Below are 19,803 nucleotides of genomic sequence, written 5' to 3' on the forward strand. Positions count from 1 at the left end.
CAAACGAAGTGGAACACGAGGACAGCCGCTGGTCTAGAAACTAAAGTTTAATATCAAAAAGGGTGAATGTAAACGCCTCGAAAAAATATAAAAAAACAGTTCGCATGAGCAACATAGGTTTACAAAATCCACGGTGATAACGCACCTAGATAGACACCGGCTACAGTCAAGACCGACACAGATATACAATATCTTTGGTATGAAGACACGTGCTTGCTTGGCTGACACAGTTGTCTTCTCTTTCTGCTATGTGGAACGCTTCCACAATTTCACGGGACTTTGGTTCACGGGGCCTAAATAAAATGTCAGTGGCAGGAAAATTAAGATTACATCTGCTGCACTTAGTACAATGTGAAGAAAGATGGGAAGATGGGGGGGGGGGGCCTTTAATGACAATTCGTGCTCTCTCAAATACACGTTGATAAAACTAGTGTTCCCCCTTATACGAACAGCAAAACTGGGATGATAGTTATGGGTCAGTAACAAATTATAATGAAGAGAAGAAACAAGGTGAACGGGAAATTAAATAACAATCATTTTCGGCAGATGTGACGTATGTTCAGGCAAAATGACCCGGTCGCATTGAGCCTCGCGCTTTGGACCCCTTCAGCCAGTCTTTCTTTTTTTTTGTGCTTTTTTCCCCTCGTGTATGTTATAGCGCCAAGGCAAGGGTGGGATGGAGGGGTTCAAGGGGCGATGTGCCACTTAAGTTTCGACACAAGGAGGAGCATCCCCCGCCCCTTTTCCTTTAAGGAGCGCCTGCGTACACCACTGCGTACCGCAGGTGGTGAAGTGATATAAGGGCGCTAATTGCATTATAAAAAAACATTGCTCCAAAATAAGATTACTTAGAGGTGACAAACGCAAAAATGAGAACGTCTGAGGACAAAATGGTCACCCCGAAGCCGACCGCTCATCGCAGGCTTTGGTTGTAACTTGTAACGTTCTGTAGACCTCGTTCATGCACTTGTGGCTTTTTGCAAGTCCCATTTTTTTGAACGAGCATTGTGTGCTCAGGTCAGCTGATTGAGACGACATAAAATACGTGACACATTTTTTTTGTTGTTGAGATAACAAGTTGTCGTATACTTACCGCTCTCGGGAACAGTATACCAGCGAATAGAAGTGGGGCCAACCACGTGGCTGCACCCATCTGCGGGGAGAAATGCGCAGTGGCGTCGTCAGGCGACGATAGTGGAGAAAAATTATGCGCTCCTTCAAGCAAGAACAGCCGTCCGTGCTTTGTACTTTTTTCCGCTGGAGGAAACGTATTGCATCGACAGCGCGACTGACATCGCTTGGCGGGGCCATCGAAGTGATGCAGCCGTCGTCGCTTGCCTGGGTTCTGGGCTCGGCGTGGGTGGCAGCGGCATGTGCAGACTGTGCCTCGTGCCACGGTAAGATGCTAGCAACATTTTCAAGGGCTTCCTACAAGTAGTGTACCAACATCCCTTTAACATTCCGAGCATTTCTATGCGGGTTATCAGAAATAGGCATCTCCCAATTGCACCTTTGGTGACAGCTGTTATGATCACCCCGTAGTAAGTTGTTCACGCTAAGCGAGAAGTTCGTTACTGACCTTGTTACAGAAACGAACACAAGGAAGGTGTTGGTGGGACAGTAGATTTGAACGCAGTCTTTCATTTTTCTCCCCGTCTCCCCACACACACACACATTTTGTTTCTAACGCACCCAGTATGCGTGTACAGCTGTGGACAAAAAAAAAAAATTCGCGTGCCTGTTCGATATGTGAGATCCCCGGCCAACACACGTTATGGTGACGTCTGTAGTTACTGCTCTTGGAATCGAGGTGCACGCGAGGCGCATGCGTTGTACGCTGGTGAGGTCCCTTGAATTCGTCTGATGTGCTTAATGCTTTCTGATGTGGCGCAAGAAAACGTTTTGTCGGGGCTCCTGTGACCAGGCAATTCTCGCACGAGTTCGACCGCTCTTACCGAACTACTACCGCCGTTAATGGAGCTAGCTGCTAATAGCGGCAAATACGAGAATCACAACTGGAGGCTCTTTCGACCCTCATTTCCGGTGACACTCTTGAACAATATTACTAATTGCCGGGCTCCCTCGTGGTGATGGCCAAGAGTCACATCGTGCTGCGTTTCCTTAACTTCATGCGCACAGGTCGTTCTTAAATGATCTGTTGACAAATTTCAGCACTTTTCCCAAAGTCAATGATTGCTCGTTCAATGACTCAGCGCTTTGACAGTGGCCACCGTATGGAATCAGAATCTTCTTGAAGTCTATAGCGGCGTGCCCATGAAATCCATTGAAGTGGCAACTCCGATAAGAGCGAGCAACCAAAAGTAATGGCGGTGCCCGCAAGTGCATGGGCAGATAAACAACGTGGAAAAGGTCCATTGGCAACGAAGTCAACAAGGCATCTTCTTTGGGTTTCCTTTCATGGTCGCTGTTATCACTGTGTCTCTTATTTTCCTGCTCAGAGCACCTCTGAGCAGCTCCAAGCAGCTCCATATTTTATTTTACCATGGACTTTCTATGGCGGGGGCAGTTTTGTACAACCCAGGAATTGCTCTGGGCAGGCAAATAAGACACCAACGCACTCAAGATCGCATCGCGGCCGCCGTGAGTGCGACAGCAAATCTTGCGAGGTTGGGCAAGGGTTTGATAAAACGTAGGAACGTAGGAGTGCAAACAACGATAACTGAAGTTCTATAGCAAACATGTGGAAACATAGGGCCGCCCAAATTGGCCCGCGATTGTTTCCCAGTAACGGACTCCCTAAATATTAGCCGGTAAAGTACGGCCAAGTGCGCCAGTTCCGCGGGCAGTAATCATGTCTGGCGGAATCACGAGAAATGACCAACCTTCAAATTCAATGGGCCGTGTTCACGCGTCTTAAAGGAGCCATGAAGAGAAAGTACAACTTCGTTTAATTTGAAAGAACTGGGATTCAGTATCTTAATCAGCTCCATTACAGCCACAAAAGATGTTTTTTAACAAAAAAAAAGCAAGAAGCATTTAAAAACTTTCAAATTTCGCGCCCCAGTGACGTGAATGAGCAAGAATGACGTCATATGGGCCAAAAATAAAACATAATATTCAGTGCGTTACTGCACGTTAGCATTCAAGTGATGCGGTCAAATGGAACTATCTAGAGGCCCCATTACAGACGTCCAGTCATGTGTTGTCGCGACAGGTGTGTTAGGCGGCCGTCAATCGCACAAACAAGGTTCCTTGACGTCATAGAAACGAGGCGGGAAATTGGCTAGGGGGTCGCCATGGCTTCACATGTTTTCTTTAATATCTCCGTTATTTGTTCGAAGATTGCGGTGATATTGGTATCATTGTTATCGGGACTAAGCAGTCTCTAATAAACCCAACTTGTATTTTGTCTTCATGGCTCCTTTAAGCCCGTTCTACATGGTGCGATTCTCCCTGTGAATTCACACATGTGGCGAAATTCGTGCGGCAAAACAACCTTTTTTTTGCTTCCGCAAAGTGCCGAAAGTTTGGCACGGTCGAGTACCCCCAGCTAACGCCGCCCGAGCGGCATATACAGAGGGGCCGATCTGCGGCCAATAGGAGCTCAGCTTGTTGAATGAAGATCATGGCATCCCCATTTGCACGCATATACATATAGCAACCGGATAGCATTGCTTGTATAAGCCTGGCATAAGAGTTGGTGCACCGAAAAAACGGCACGTGCGTTCCCAACACGATGTTTCGAGCCGTTTTCAACGAATTCATGAAGGGGCCATGCAGACAAAATACAAGTTTCTTTTATTCAAAAGATTTCATGTTTTACAATGCCCCCAGCGCTTGTCCAGCAGCAAACGATGCCGTATTCACTGATACATTAATCAATTTTTGTTAAAATTTTGCTTCTCTTGCCAAACCGTGTGTTTTCATGACATCTGCCACGAAGTCATGGGAGCAGGTATTCAAACGAACTTCCAGAGTGTAATTAGGCTCTGCAGCCTTGCTTACCGTCAGTCCTCCCAGATGGCGCTACCACAGTCAGCCGAGGGCCGTTGTCCGCCGTTGCTTTAATTTTGGCCGTATTTGCATTTGGCTTGTTTTTGTAACGGTAGAAGGTGATCGTTTTGTGAAACACGGGGTATGCTCGACAGAGAGGGTCACGTAAGACAACGTCGCTGACGCCAATCGTCCAGAATCGTGTAAGCCAACCCCAAAACGGCGGACTGCTGTGCAGCTAAAACGAGCATAGTGCCCCAGTACCAATAGCAGTGCGCATCGGTACTTCTGTGCTTACGTGTATTTTCGTTACTTTCATTCTTTACCGCACAATTATTACTGCTGTAAAAGGCATATGCATTGCATTAAAGTGCAAATAGCTTGTTCGGCAAGCTTATTAGCCTTGCCTAATTTGCGTTTGCTTTTAGCGGCCTCAGCCAATCGCACAGCAGGGCATATGACATCATGGGTTCTGTTGCAGGAAACGAGCTAGTGGGTCGCATGGCTGTTCCATTTTTTCCTATTTATACAGCTTATTTGAGCGAAGTATAGGTTAAAGGTGGTGTCTCAGTATGATTTTAACGAGGCAATCTTTCAAATGGCCCAAACTTGTGTTTTTTCTGCATGGCCCCTTTAATCGGTGTCTGCGCAAGTGGCGGACATCACAGCAAGGAAAAAGTACACAATAACCCAAGAAGAACCGTGATATATCGAGGTACACCAAAATGAGCTAGGAAAGCAAAAGAAGCGAACCCATGGTTTTTTTAATAGCGAGAGCTCGCCCAACGGCATAACAGGAAGTTTTAAAGGTAAACATCGCACCAGTTTCAAGCAAGAAATCCAAGAAGAGACCGGTACTGGGGTACCCATATCCAACTCTTAAGATTGGGAATCTCCCAGGATGGAGCCCTGTGCCGCGAAGGTGTTGAATTAGGGCGTTTCTGACAACTGAGCAAATCCACAACTGTTTAAAGGCCAACTGAACTCAAATTTTTGTTTGTCCAAATTTGATCCAAATGAGTAGTCTATGCTCTTAAAATCACCATGGCGAAATCCTTAGCTTCGGTATCATGGAGCACGCCAGGTACCTTCATTCAAAGCACCCCCGAGCAGACGACGTATGCACCTGGCGGAGAGTCGCCGAAACCAGTTCCGAGCGGCCTGTGACGGAGGTTGGGGAACCTGTCCCGTGAAGCTCGCGCTTCACCGGCGACTTGCATGGCGTTGCGCCGGCTGCATGGATGCGTTCGGCCGGGATTTCTCTGCTACACCAGCGCACTGTACCGCCGTCATCATCACATGCTTAAAACTAACCGCATAGGTAGCAATATTCGCCATTTTTTTTCAATGAAATGAAAAAGATTAGGGGCCTACAAATTATTCACGCGCTTGCGAACGTTTCGGAGTTAGCAAAACTTTTTTTACTTGAAAATATTTTTACTCAAGGAACAAAATAGCGCAAACGAGCACTTACCCTACATTTGTCACTTCTATTGTACCTACCACAGAAAGATATTTTATAAATTCTTGACCACTTGTACTTCCGCGTCCAGTATTGGCCATATTTGGGATGGCCCAACGCCACCTCCATCTTTTAGACCTTTCCAAAAGTTTCACGACCTAACCAGAGTTGCTGTACACGCAGGTATAAACATTTGTGCGTATTTTGCCTCACTCGCTAAGTGAACCAAAATCAGCCTTACTTGTAGTAACAAATACATCCGCACAAATATCGGCCGTCGTCTTCGCGAAGTGCGAAAAGTAACGAAACTGCTCCTCTCCTAAACAATAAACTAGATTTTTTGTTCAATTCTGAAGTGAAGTATTTACTAGTGGCAAAGCGGTAGATTTAGTTACTTGAAAGTAAAGTGTTTTCAACAGCACATGCCTCTGGTGAAAGTAGAAAACAGCGTTACATATAGGAAACTTTTTCGTGTTTTAGTGCATCATTTAGTTGGAAGCTGGCTTATAGTTTCAGACCACTTTTTTAATTCGATTCTCGATGTGCAGCAAGGTGAAAAATACTGGGCCGATATTCACGAAGCTGTTTGTACCTAATGTATTGTAGAAATAGTGATTGATCTCCACCCGCTTGCAGTTTGTTCCCTTCAAACTGAGCGATGTGAGTTCCGAGGCGCCGGCTAACGAAAGCTACTTTTCGCTATCGTAGGAGCAAGTAGCTTTGTAAATGAGGGTCCGCTTTTTTACTCGCAATGCCAAGAATCGCCACTCCGGCAGTTATTCTGATGGAAAAATATTACTGTCGGACGGTCTACTTCATCTCGATTGATAGCAACGCGATGCCGGAATTGGGCATAACTCCATTATCATGGACAAACGTTGGTGGAAGCTCTTCTGTGGAAATAACAGTGCCAAACGCGACGCTACCACGCGCATTTGAAGGCGGCTCTGAACGGCCGCCGGTGCTAGCGCGGCAGATTCCGTTCCCTCAAGTATGTCACGTCCGGCCGCCGGCCATGGCCGCCTTTTCTATTCAGTTTCGGTTCCGAAAACGCCAATTTCGCGAGCCGTTTGCGTCGCGCTCGTTGACGTTTGAAACGCAGTATTTTGCATTTCGCACCCTTTTTATGTGTACTATTAGGTGACATTATTTTTACGCTGTCGAAAATTTGAGTTCAGTTGGCCTTTAACGTCAGCTTCTGGCGAAGGAGTCACACAGAAGACCCAGGGTTGCTTCCTGTGTTTGTCTTGGGTGCTATGTGTGCGTATATTGTAAACAATCCGCGCTTGTTATACAAAACCGCAAATAAACCCCGATTTGCTGCAAAAAGTCGGAAACAACTTGCCCAGAAAATACAATAAAACATATTTTTTGAAGATCACAATAAGCTTTTCTTGTGGCAGACTTATTTCGTTCTGCAAACAATGTGCCTCTAAAATGCGAAAATCGCGACGTTCGCAGGCCATATAGACGACATTTCCAGGCACTGCGAACTTCGCCATTGAGAATGTTCCTTCCACCGAATTAGCAGACGAAAAAATGGCTACGGTTTATCTCAGCTAACCTTTGATATGCAAAGCAAAACCTTCGCTTAGACCAGTTGAGTCTTGGTTTCGCTCGGTTAACCTTTCATGTAGCTGTTTTGCCGACCACGGCTCAAAGCCGCTCGCTCCTGTGTAACGCTCACAGGAGGAGGCCCGGCCTCGCTTTCATTCACCGCGAACGCGCCGTTCCTCTTCGCCGGGCGCAAGATAAGTCACGTAGCCCGAGACGACCCAGTGGCGCATGCGTGGGAGGCGGCGAGGATGGTCGAGTGGCTGTCAGCTGATCGGCCGCATCCACCGCGGCCGTCGCCGCTACGTGAGCAGAACGACTGAAAACGGGGCCTTGTGCGCAGCGCCCAAAGCGGGCCCGGTGAGTCAAGTGATGCGCTTCAAGGGGTGTGTCTAAGGGGGTGTGTCTGCGGTCAAAAGGTGAACCTGCGCATCCGCGGCGGAACCGCTGGACGAGAGAAGTAAATCATTGCTTTCAAATGCACCATGTAGAACGGGACCTCGGGATCACGGGCTTCTGACGACAACCGCGCAGCAAATCCATTAAAGGGCCCGTAAATAGGCTTCCGAAGGTTGCGAACTCAAAGGCGCAATCACTAGATTACGCGTTAACGACAATATACACCAAATATTACATCTGTGCGTGCAAAGCAGGACCCCTAAAAGCAAGTAAAAGATGGTGTTTTTTTTTTTTGTTACATGTACGTACATTCTCGTCGCCTTTCAAGGGAACGTGTGACTGAGCTTTATACGTGTGACGTTTGCTGTATGACGCAGCCGAAGAGAACGGCGCCGCTTTGGAGGGTTCCCTTAAATGAAATGCTGCAACCAATCAGCGTTCCCGGCTCTGGAGGAAGCCTCCGCTGGTTTCGGAGGTTCGGGCGGCCGTCTAGGCACTGAAAACAAATAGCAGCTTGCACTAGTGGTGAAAGCCTAAAGAAACAACAGAGCTGGCGGCCCCTCTACCTTCGTCGGAGACCCGCCTGTTGCACCTCACATGGATTTCCGACCTTCCGCTGAAACTTCTCCACGTCTGCAGGCCCGGATGGTTTCGTCCGCAGCCTTTCACATTTATTCCAAAGTGCACCGCGCTAGAACCCGAGGTAACCGGCTTCGCGAACTCGACGCCTGTAGCGCTAGCTGTCCTGTGCCCCCAATTTGAGGTGCGGATGCACGCGAACTGTTTTCCTGGTGGTTTTTTTTTTCGATCTCCTCACGTGTCGAAAGCCCACGGGCAAGCCTGTACGACGCCACGCCAGCGGACAGAGCTCAGGCTAAAACACTTCTGCTGTTGGCAGCGTCTCGGAGCGGCTCAGTTGTGGCAGTGAGGCCTGTCCGAGCGAAAGAACGGACGCTCACGTGAAGTCCAAAGTCAACGCAAGGAATAATCCATAATAAATAATGCTTTGCGCCCGGAATGTGATGATAACTCAATCGGATAGACGACGGCTTCAGAACAGCTCCGCTGATAAAAAGCATACGGTAACGATAGTGGAACGGTGTACGTCGATACCACAACGTATTCAAGCACAAAATATGCAGCACACACGATAACCGTGGCCAACAGCAAAGGAAAAGAGCTAAGCTCGGCAATCATCTTTGTAGGAACCAATGTCGATCGTCGCCATCCGTCACAGCAGAGAGAGAGAGAGAAACTTCAATCACCATTGAAGTGAGCATATTTGTGGTCGGAGTCTTCAGTTCAAGACTCCGTTGGTACGGCCGGCTGTGTTAGCCCTTTCCGCTAGCAAAAGCTGCGCTTCAGGACAGGAGCTGCCAGCGCCGCTTAGCTGAGTTTGTAGATATAACGCGTCGTTTACAAGATATGAATCGCGCTGAAAACACCAAGCGTCCAGGCGGCAACGCCGCTCCACGTAAAAAAAATTATACCTTCCCTAGGAAAAGAAAGCAGAATAAATGAAAACGGGAACAAACCCGCACCAGCAAATGCTATCACAGGTTAAAGCCGATTAGAATGATAAATAAAAAAGGAAACACGAACCAAAAATAATTTTGAAAAAAAAAATGTTTATTGCGAATATCTATACACGACGAGGCTTACAGAGTTAAAGGTATTACATGACGAAATAGTGCGTGCTGTTTCGAGACCTAGCAACAAGTTCTTGGATCTCTACAACAAAACAACCTGCCTTGATCCGCTCAATAATTCGCACATTCTCCCCGATCAGCCTGCTTACGAGTTATCTCAACAAGCAACAGCGAAGCAATTCTCGCTATTGTTGTCAAAGGAGCTTTGGAGAACGCAACCAACCGCTGGCCCGAGCCGGGGCACGTCTACGAAAGCGCAGCCGCAACTGACATCCCGACCGGCAACCGCGGCAAGCATCTGCCTTCCCGCACGGTTGGCAGGGAGCGCGCGCTATACCGGCATACACCGCAGCAGGTAAAACTTGATGGCTGATGACTTGATGACTGATTGATTTATTGTGGGGTTTAACACGCCGACGCTACACAGGTGATCAGGCACGCTGTAGTGGAGGGCTCCGGATTAATTTTGACCACCTGGGGATCTTTAACGTGTACCAAAGTCTGGAATACGCGGACGTTTTTGCGTTTCGCCTTCATTAGAAAAGCGGCCGCCGCGGCCAGGAATCGAACCAGTGACCTCGGGCTCAGCAGCGCAACGCCCTAGCCATTGAGCCACTTCGGCGGGTCAGCTAAAACGTGTCGCCGACCGCCAGAGTAGGAGTATTGCTGAAGCCTGAAAATCAGTTTACAAATGCGTGAAAGGATACGGTGAAAATTTTCACCGGGGATCGTCGTCGGCGCGGCTTCGTAGAGCGGTGACCGTATAAGTGCCACGATCCGACCCGGCCTCGGAGGGACCTGTTCGTCCTTCAGCGCATTATGCAAGATACGCTATCGGGCCGCTAGTCGTTGGTGAAAATCTTCAAGCATTGTCGTGAGCGAGTATTTTGTATTTAGGGAACCCCTCACTGGCCTTCGAACGCTCGTTTTTCCTTTTTAAAAGTGACCTGCCGACGCTAGCGAATACCTTCGAGACTGCCGACGCGAGGAGTGCGACCAGTGCGACCGGACCGTCTGGCGGCCCTTGCTCAGAGCAGCAAGTAGTATAGGGGAGCAACGGCGTCGGCTGCTAAAAAAAAAGCGTGACGTACCGCCGAGCGGAGCCAATGGCTGCGCGTATCTCAGAGCGACAATGGTGTCTGGTTTCTCTAGGTGGCGTTGCCGCGGGGCGGTGAGCTCGTAGCTTCCACAGTGCTTCGGAGACCCGGAGAAAGCGTGAAAGCTCCATGCCTTTCTGCTGACCCTTTTAAATTAATATTATTTCGGCTAATGCTTAGCCCTTTTAAAACGTTTTTCATTGGATATATGTACTGTAGCGATTGTGCACATAAAATCGCAGTCTTTGGTACCCTGTTTAGCGCCCCTTTGAAAGGCAGCGCTGACCACGGAGGAACGGGCAGGCCTACAAAATGCGGTGGCGCATGTGCTGACACAATCTGTTTAAAACCAGGGGTTATCATTGTCAGCCGGTATCATCTTTGTGGCCCGGAGAATGGCGCTCCATACGTCTGTAAAAAGAAATGGCCGCGCACCTGCTTACTTCGCTGCTAAATGTCGTTGAAAGAGGATGGTCTTGGGCCTCCGCTGCCACGTAAACGCCTCTCCTCTCTCCCGCACACACTTCCCTTCCCGTTTCTCTCCTACCCCGATAAACACGGTGGAGGTTAGGTTCAGTCAATTCAATTTTAGCACGCCCCACCTACTGAAACCTCCCTTGTTGTTGGACTTCTTCGAATGCCGCCTTGGCTAGTGTCGGCTAGTGTCACGCGGGAGCGCTTTTTGTATTTTTGGGTACATTTTTTTCAAGGCCTAGTTTACTACACTGTATCGCAAAAATCAAGCAGCCCTCCAGTTTTAATTAAAAGATCACTGCAAATACTACTTATGTATCAATATTTTGCCTCAAATAGACCTAATGTTTGCTCAGTAATGTTCACAAGTATGAACATTGCCACCACATTTAGTAGCTCGGAAAGGTTCGGCCTATATAACGTCTCTTCAGAGATAGCTTATAACTTTTGGCCGGGCGGCTGAATCGAGAGACGGAGGGCAGACGTACAGACCAAAATTTTCGCATTTCAGTAGCTTTAGAAAAGCTATCCTCTGTAAAAGCGAGTAAATTACTGCAGAAAGGCATTTTACGGCTGGTGCTCAAGTTTCAGCAGGTCTCAGGTTATTAAAGCGAAGCTTTAGTGTCCCCACTGATACCGTTCTACGCCGATAGGCACTGCAGAATAGCTAGCAATCTTTGACGATGTTGATAGATGATTGTGGGTGAAGTTAAAGAAGAAAACGCTTCCTGTGGCCGGAATAGAACCTGGTTCCCTCGCCTTATGAAGCCGACGTCTATCCGACCACTCCATTTCGCCGTGGTCGAAGCGAACGCCAAGGAGAAGCTGCCAATTTGCGCCGTACACCATAAACCCAAGCGTGAGGCCTACGAAGTGCACACCCGACAGATGCTGTGGGCATTCTAGAAAAGTAATGCGTACCTCCAGAGTAGCACATACTTGCATTGTGGTTTTGGCTAACCGAAGAATCCATCACTAGAAAGCTGCGCGTTCGACCACTGTCGTCGTAGGACGGAGGGGCGCATGGTTTTTGTCTTGTGGCAGTCATGACAATAAACCGCGCATGATACGCACTTAAGCTAAAAGTAGCCGAATCATGTTTGTACTCACCGCAATCTCGTGCTGGTTAGCTTGATATGCCAACGTAGTTGGCGATATCAAGCATCGTGGCATTAAAGCCCGTTCTACATGGGGCGAATTTCGCTTGCGAATTCGCAGCTGCGGCGACACTCGTGCACCAAACCGATCTATTCTCGTCGCCGTGGATAATTTCCAAATGTTTGAAAGAGTCGAACTCCTCTTGTGAGCGCCGCTTAGCCTTTGGCAATATGTCGCAGCAGTGAAAATAGGAAAAGAAATCGTTTTGCCGCACGGGCGGCGCCGCAACTGCGAATTCGCAGGCGGAATTCGCCCCATGTAGAACGGCCTTAAAGGCCAACTGCAACGAACCTCTAAAGTCCCTTGTGATATGCACCTCTAAAGTCTCTTGTGACCTAATTTTAAACCCCACAAACGCGCAGTTTTTTTTTATTAAAACCGTTCGAAAACACGCCACTTCAGCCGACGCAGCACCTAGCGGAGTGTCGCCGCAACTATAGTCGCCACTGCGGCGGACTTCCCGATGTGACGTGCCAGTCAGAACTCCCGTGCGGCCGTCGCCTCTTCTCAGTAGCCCTTTTACGTGTGGCCTCACGCGAGTGAGCAGTGTAATTCATGCCTCTTGCGTGCGCACAACATGCGCACAATGACGCTTGTGTGCTCGCTCGAGGAACATTCCGGCTATGACAATTCCGGCAGACACACAATTATGCTCAGCCTGGCCCTGCTTCGTGTGATTTTGGTGGAGATGTTTCGTTCAACTATCCCAACCGTGCCGCCTTCTTTCTACGAAGGAAGTCATTCCTGGTTGATTATGAGGTTTAACGCATAGACGCAACACAGGCGATGAGGCGCGCCATAGTGAGGGCTCCTGATTAATTTTCAGAACCTGGGGATCTTTAAAGGAGCCATGAAGAGAAAATACAACTTCGTTTAATTTGAAAGAACTAGGATTCAGTATCTTACTCAGCTCCATTACAGCCACAAAAGATGATTTTTAACGAAAAAAAAAGCAAGAAGTATTTCAAAACTTTCAAATTTTGCGCCACAGTGACGTGTTATGAGCAAGGATGACGTCATACGGGCCAACAATAAAACATAATTTTCAGTGCGTTAACTGCACGTTAGCATTCAAGTGATGCGGTCAAATTGAACTAGAGGCCCCATTACAGACGTCCAGTCCTGTGTCGTCGCGACAGGTCAGTTAGGCGGTCGCCAATCGCACAAACAAGGTTCCGTGACGTCATTGAAAAGTTGCGGGAAATTGGCTAGGGGGTCGCGACTGCTTCACACGTTTTCTTTCATATCTCCGTTATTTGTTCGAAGATTGCGATGATATTGGTATCATTGTTATCGGGACTAAGCAGTCTTTCTAATAAACCCAACTTGTATTTTGTCTTCATGGCTCCTTTAACGCGTGCGCCGAAATCTCGAACGCGGGCATTTTCGCTTTATGCTCACATCAGGAGTTACAGGGAAGTCACATTCCTGAACGCCTGTACGTGGTTGTGTACTAAAGTCAATCAGTGACTCCTGTTTCCGCACGTCATGCTGGTACCAAATCCAGCCAACGCGTCCGGCGTGGCTCGCACTGCCGCACTAGCTTGGCGCATGCGCAAATTATACGAAACTATATGTAGTACCGTGTCTGCGACGGCCCCGCAGGGCGAAGCAAGCATACGTGTGCACGGGTTGAAGAGTCAAGCCAAACATACTGTACGAAACTGTATGAAGCTAAACAGATAGTTTATTCGAAATGACGTCACATATATACCTCCGGCTTACCTGCCTGGTGGTAAAACCACTGAAACAGAAACTGAAACCGAGACCCCGAATACTAGACTACATTGCAAGATGATTTACAGCTTTTAGGCTGAAAATCAGCGTCTATAGCTAAAACCCTTATACGCGCCCTAGCAAAAACACGAGAATACAGTATATTTAAAGGTGATCTATCGTTAATTACACCATTCAAAGGGTGTTCTTTCTTGTTTTTGACAGAGGGAAAGGGTGTTGGTTATAGACAAAAAATTGTGTGAATCATTTTACAGTTCACAATTTCCTGCACGGTATAAAACAGCAGGCGCCGAGTCCAGGCGCGCCTGCGTAGAAATGAGGATAGTGTCACTTGCGTAGAATGTAGCAATGCTTACCGCGTTAAAAGCGGTTGCGGATAGGGGTGGGATAAAAGTAGTAGTAGTAAAGCTTTTATTTGGGGAACAGAGGGCTAAAGCCACTTGGTGGGATATGAAGGAGGGGATTACACGGGTTGCTTCAGCTTTCCAATCACTTTTTCTTCTATTCACTGACTGTTCGGAGGCTTCGCCGGGGTCGTCCTTCGTCAGACTACCCGCGACAGATCACTTTTGGTTGCAAATTGGCCTATTTCGTGTAATAAAGATTTATCTAATGCGGCATGTGCTTCTTGGTGTATGGTGTTTAGAGCAATGTGTCGAATGGTGTCTGAACGATGTGCATCGAAGAATGGGCATACACATATTAAGTGGTGAAGGTCTGCTTTGCTGTTCGTGGTACAGTAGGGACAATGCGGGGGTGAGGGTGTTGTGGGGCCCTTTGTCCACTTCTGAATGATATGTTGGGTGTAAGCTGCATTGGTGGGATAAAAGGAAACACTAAAGGAAATGTGTCGCCTCGTGCTGTTAAATGCGGTGAAACTGATTTGAGTGAACCTCCATTGAATTCTTCATCAGGGGACTATGATGAATTCATGAGCCAGAGGGGTGGTTCGAAGCGATACACCAGGTGATGTGCGGTCAATTTGTTTGTGCACGTTCCACTAACCCTGTGTTCCGGCACTTGCCAGCCTTGTGTGTTTCAGTTGACAACACCGGAGACGTAGCGGTTTCCGAAACTCCGAGGTTGGCCCCCGCAATCAACGCAGTACTTCAGATGTCGGCGCTTCTTGCACTGCTCTGGCTTGTGCTAATCCGCGCGGTGCCACCGCTGTCGCTGTTGTCACCGTGGCTGTTCAACGGGATGGTCCTAACGACCGCCAGGAGCAGCCCACCGGATCACCTGGGGTCGCTCGTCCGGTGGGTCCGCGCGCTAGCCGGCCATCTTGCATAGATGATGCTTCTTTCGGATTCGGCTCTGCATCCCCAACCACGGTGAACCCGTCCTCGTGAGTAGGTGGGATGACTTGCCACCAATCTTTATCACCTTTCTCTTCATGCTGGACGGCGCTTCTCATTTAAAATTTATCAGCGCTGCAAATCAACACAGAAAGTGTTCGACAGGGTAAATGAAGGCATTGACAGTGCAAAAGAGCTGAGACATATTGAGTTGGTGGTTCAGCGTGGAAATGTACAGTGCGCAAAGGAAGTGCAAATGAAGGACGCGACGACATCAGTATACGACTATGAACTAAATGTGTATTCCAACTGAAGCATACGTTTCTTGCAAAGGGCTCACCAAAGGGCTAGTTTGTACATGATACTCGTGTGAAAAACACGGGACAAGGCAAAGGGGACCACAAAACACATGCACCTGTGTTGCGCCTGTGCTGTGGGGTTCCGTTTGCTTTGCCCCGTCAGTTGTACTGTTTTTCACTGGCATACAAAAGTGCGATTAAGATATCTCATGTGCTGGATATGTTGTTGCGCATGCTCAGTAAGAAGTTCCTGAAACATGAAGGGGTTGAGCGAAATTCGTTTTCCTGCAGTACATACAACCAAGGTCTGGCTGAGAGATGATTTGTTTTCTTTTTAAATGTACAAGGGTGCCGCCAAGTCATGAGAGATCTCGTTCTTGCTTCCATATAGTATATCACTTTTCCTTTAAAGGCACACAGTTACGTATGATGTGGAGGCAGATCAGGCTCGGCACAGTTTTTCAGGCGGGGAGTGCTCTGTAAAATTTACGTTAAAGCAACGCCCGTGTTTTGCCTATTTATACATTTTCACGTGACAACAGTGTTTCATATCCTGCGCAAATCCGGCGAGGTGCGTGGCTCACACCGCACTTCCTGGACCTTCATTGACTCCCCTTCGAATTATTCAGAGGACGCAATGTGGGCAACTGAATTTTGTGCCTTTTGGCTACGCCAATTCCCAGATTCCTTTTCGAGATGACGCTCAGTACTCCACCACCGCAAGATTACGAAACACCGCATCCGCGTCAACACCCGCCAGAAACTGTAGCCAATTACATGAATGAAACTTTGAAGGACTCGAGCTTCATTTTAGCGGACAAATAGGGACCTCTCCATTTTCGTAACCCTCCGCGGTAGCTCAGTAGCTAAGGCGTTGCGCAGCTGAGCACGAGGTCGCGGGCTCGATTTTCGGCCGTGGCGGCCGCTTTTCTGATGGAGGTGAAAAGAAAACACCCGTGTGTGCGAGATTTCGGCGCACGTTAAAGGGGCCCTAAACAGGGTTCCAAAGGTTGAGATTTTACGTGCGCAATCATTGGAGTACTATCCAAAGAACATCCTGTCGCAAAAATGATTTAAAAGCGTCCAGTATTAGCCGAGCTATCGTTCATTAAAAAGGGCCCGCAACAAGGCCTGGCGCATTCCCTCTTTAACCGCTCCTCCAAAGCACTGTGGAAGCGGAGACGCCACCGACCAGGCTCAAGACCTGATCGGTGACACCTAGAGAAACAGGGTTGCGTCAAGAAGCGCGCAGCCATTGGCTCCGCTCGGCGGTACGTCACGCTTGTAGCAGACGACGGCCAAGCTCCGCCTACTACCGCTCAGCGGGGTCGGTCGGTGGCGGGCCCGCATCGAACGGCTCCTCGCGGCGGCCGTGCTCGCGTCGGCGGAAACGAGCGCAAACGAGCGTTTGAAGGCAAGATAGGGGGCTTCCTAACTCAACATGCTCGCTAACGACAATAATTGAAGATTGCCACCGACGACTATTCGCCCCGAGCGCGAACACAGTCGGCCCCTGGCGGCGGCGAGACGAACCGCTCCTAGAGTGGATGGCGCTCTCGCGTCGTCTGGTTTTTCACGTTGCGTGCGGCGCAAGGCGCGTGCTGCACACGACAAAACAACCAATATGTGTGCTCGTTTGGCAGTAAGCAATGACATAGTTACCTCTGCTTGCGCATTTCCTCTAGAAACGCAATAATCAGCGGCCGTTGCGGGTTAATGCGCTGGTTAATTTCCACGAAACATCTTCGCCGTGGTCACCGCTTCAGTGTGAAACGTGTTATAAACATTGCTTCCACACATTGCACTTTTCGTATTGTTGAGTACAGTCGCCTGCCGTTTCGGGAACGTTGAAGGGTGCTTTTTGAAGCTGGCGTGGTGATTATTTAAAGGATAAAAGTTTAGTACGCGAAACGGGTAAGAAGCGAAAAGACCTGTGCATACGCGTGCAAATTCCACACCTTTGTAAAATTGCGCTTTGTCCTTATAGAAAGAACAAACAAACAAAAACATTTACACTGCACACGACCCGTGCGCTATCGCCCATACATTACCGGACACGTATTTTACACCCGCAAGCGCCTGTGTGATCGTGTCCTTCCCGTACCTTTTCTAAAATAAATACCATTTTTGGACTGTCGTTGCTTATACTAAGGAGGAGGAATAAACATTTATTCAACTGTATCGAGTTGCTAATTTTACGTATTATTTAGAATATGTTTCTATGGATGCGCAAGAGTATTTAGGGGGGATTTTTCGGTAAAATTAAGTAGTTGTGAGTTTGCGTCTGTCATGTGGCATTCCGTGTGTCATTGTATATCCTTTTCAATGCCGAAATGAATCACCTTGTCCAGAAACGTGTCTGAATCAGCATAACCAAATGCCTAATATGGTCACGTCTTAACATTTTTTCCCACAATGCTTGCTTTCAATATTTGAAAATATTCAATGCTTGCTTTCAATTTCGAAAAAGGCGAGCCACAATTCCTGGACAATCTCGGACAAAGGGGGGTTAATCAGTTTTGAAAATACGTGTTAAAGTACTGCTTTTCACCGCTACAGAACACAACGCCTAGTGTAGTTTCGATTGTAAGTAATAGTGATAACCATAGTTCGGCTTTTCGCGTTACATGCGTTCTCTTCTCGCTGCTCTTGCAACGTTGGCAGGACCCCCCCCCCCCCCCCCTTTCCGAAAACGAAATGCACAGAATTTTATTTTTTAACCAATCCTCAAGAAGTAAATGCCAATACAAAGGCGATATTCAGTTTACAAAACAAAGTAATTACCGGAACCCGTTGCGCTGATTCGCAACGAGAAATAAAAAGGAAATGTTTTACTACATCAGCAACAGCGCAACTTCATTTATTGCCATCTTTAGGGTTCGTAAGCGACCTTATACGCAAGAATGCAAACACATCTTGCTGTTGCAGGTACCTGTTAGGTTTAAAAGGAACGCAAATGGTCAACAGAGCAGCCGTAACAGAAAATTTTTGCTCACTGTGAGGTCCCAGAAGCTTGTTTGTACACTGGAAACCTGCTTGTCACTTTGCGAAAACCTAGCTAAACATGAGATGTTGATTGTACTGCGTGCGTTTACAATTCAATTCGCAAGTTCACTTTCGACGAAAGCCGTAAATAAGTGACCCGAAACCGTTATTCATCAAACCTTCCTTCAGAGTCGCCAAAATTTCATTTAGAAGACCCGTTAGAGCGGTTACATTTATATCTCTGCGCTGACCAAAATTCAGTAATCTTATGTTACTTTTGAACACACAAAAATATAGTAAACTCTTAAAAAGAATTTCGGGGCAGTTAACTAGTATTACCATTTCAGGGCATCCACAAATGCAAGAATGCGTCATGCTACCAGTGAAAGCGATTGAGATTGTCGTTGTAAACTGAATTTCAGAGATCGAGGCTTCCTGATTTGTTTCTATTTATGCTTTTATTGAAGGCTCAAAGCCATAGTCTGGAAAGATCGAGCTTGCTATGAGCCACAGCGTACAAGTTCATTGTCACAATTACGGCCATTCTGAGATTCCCGATGAGTCGTCGCTTTTTTTGGCGTAGTACTGAAAACTGACTGCCGCTTCCATGCTATACATTGAACGTTAAGGAACCGAACTACAGCATACCACTCTTGTTTGCACCTTTCGTGCGCACATACGGCGAGAAAAAGGCACGAAGCGCGCCCACAGTGTGCATTCTTACGGGCCGCTCAGCGGAGCATCCACACTAGCAGCGCGACGCTGTCGCACCTACATGTCGAGCTCGCGGCGAATAGCGGCTCGCTAGCGTTAGCGTTTCGCGGTAACTCGTCCCACCGAGGTCGGTGAAAAGGCTTAGCTTCGCCGCAGTCATCCAGACACCGCTTTGCGAGACCGCGACGACGACGACCCCCCGCGCAATCTTTCACTGCACTATCACCCCCTTTCGCGTATTTGCAAACTGATTTTCAGCAATAGTCCCTTACTGGCGGGCGGTGACAAGTTTTAGCTGCTGCGGTGTATGCGTTATCGTGCGTACACCGCACAGTGGGCTGCTTGCCGACCGAGCAGGCAGATGCTTGCCGCGGTTGCGCGTGTAGCGGCCGTTTGTGCCCGCAAAGATTTTCCGTGTTTTTCAGCGTTATTAATACCTTGTAAACGACTACAAACTCAGCTACGCTCGTGTAACGGATGGCGACGATAAACATTCGTCCATGCCTCCCGTGCAGGACGAATACGCCGTGCCACCGGTGCAGGAGCGCTGCGCGCAACCGCGTTTCTCCCAGAGCGGGAACGCTGACTGGCTACAGCACTTAACGGGGCCCACCAATACCGCAGCCCTACTGTTGAGAGCTTCGTTCGTCACACGGGTGCGTCACAACCGCTCTGTTGCACGTCAGAGCGCGCAAGTGTGGCGGCAAGGAAGCGGTAGGTGAGCAAGGAAGAAAGAAAGCATCTTTGTTGCGTGTTTGCGCGGCCCCTGCTTTACGCACAGGTGTAATATTTGGTATACATTGTCGTGAAGGGGTACTCTAGCGATTGCGCGATTGAAATGGCGACCTTCAGAAACCTATTTAGGGCCCCTTTAAAGATCTCCAGGTGGTCGAAATCAATCCGGAGCCCTCCACTACGGCGCGCCTCACCACCTGCGTTGCGTCGGCGTGTTATACCCCACAATCAATCAATCTCCATTTCCTTCCCCCGCCGTAAGCATATTACTGTCAGTGTAACACACCAACC

The 19,803-nt window shown here is 48.2% G+C and overlaps 1 long non-coding RNA gene across 1 annotated transcript; it reads left to right on the forward strand.

The window, feature by feature from the left end:
- Positions 1-1,155: 1,155 nt before the first annotated feature.
- LOC144166298 (uncharacterized) lies at positions 1,156-19,569 on the forward strand. The gene is made up of 3 exons (XR_013321633.1): positions 1,156-1,397; positions 14,512-14,829; positions 19,293-19,569. It is a non-coding gene; the product is annotated as an uncharacterized LOC144166298 (long non-coding RNA).
- The last annotated feature ends 234 nt before the right edge of the window (positions 19,570-19,803 follow it).

Source organism: Haemaphysalis longicornis, unplaced genomic scaffold (assembly GCF_048455015.1).
Source record: "Haemaphysalis longicornis isolate Haplotype H1 unplaced genomic scaffold, Haemaphysalis longicornis Haplotype H1 scaffold_167, whole genome shotgun sequence".
Classification (NCBI taxonomy): domain Eukaryota; kingdom Metazoa; phylum Arthropoda; class Arachnida; order Ixodida; family Ixodidae; genus Haemaphysalis; species Haemaphysalis longicornis.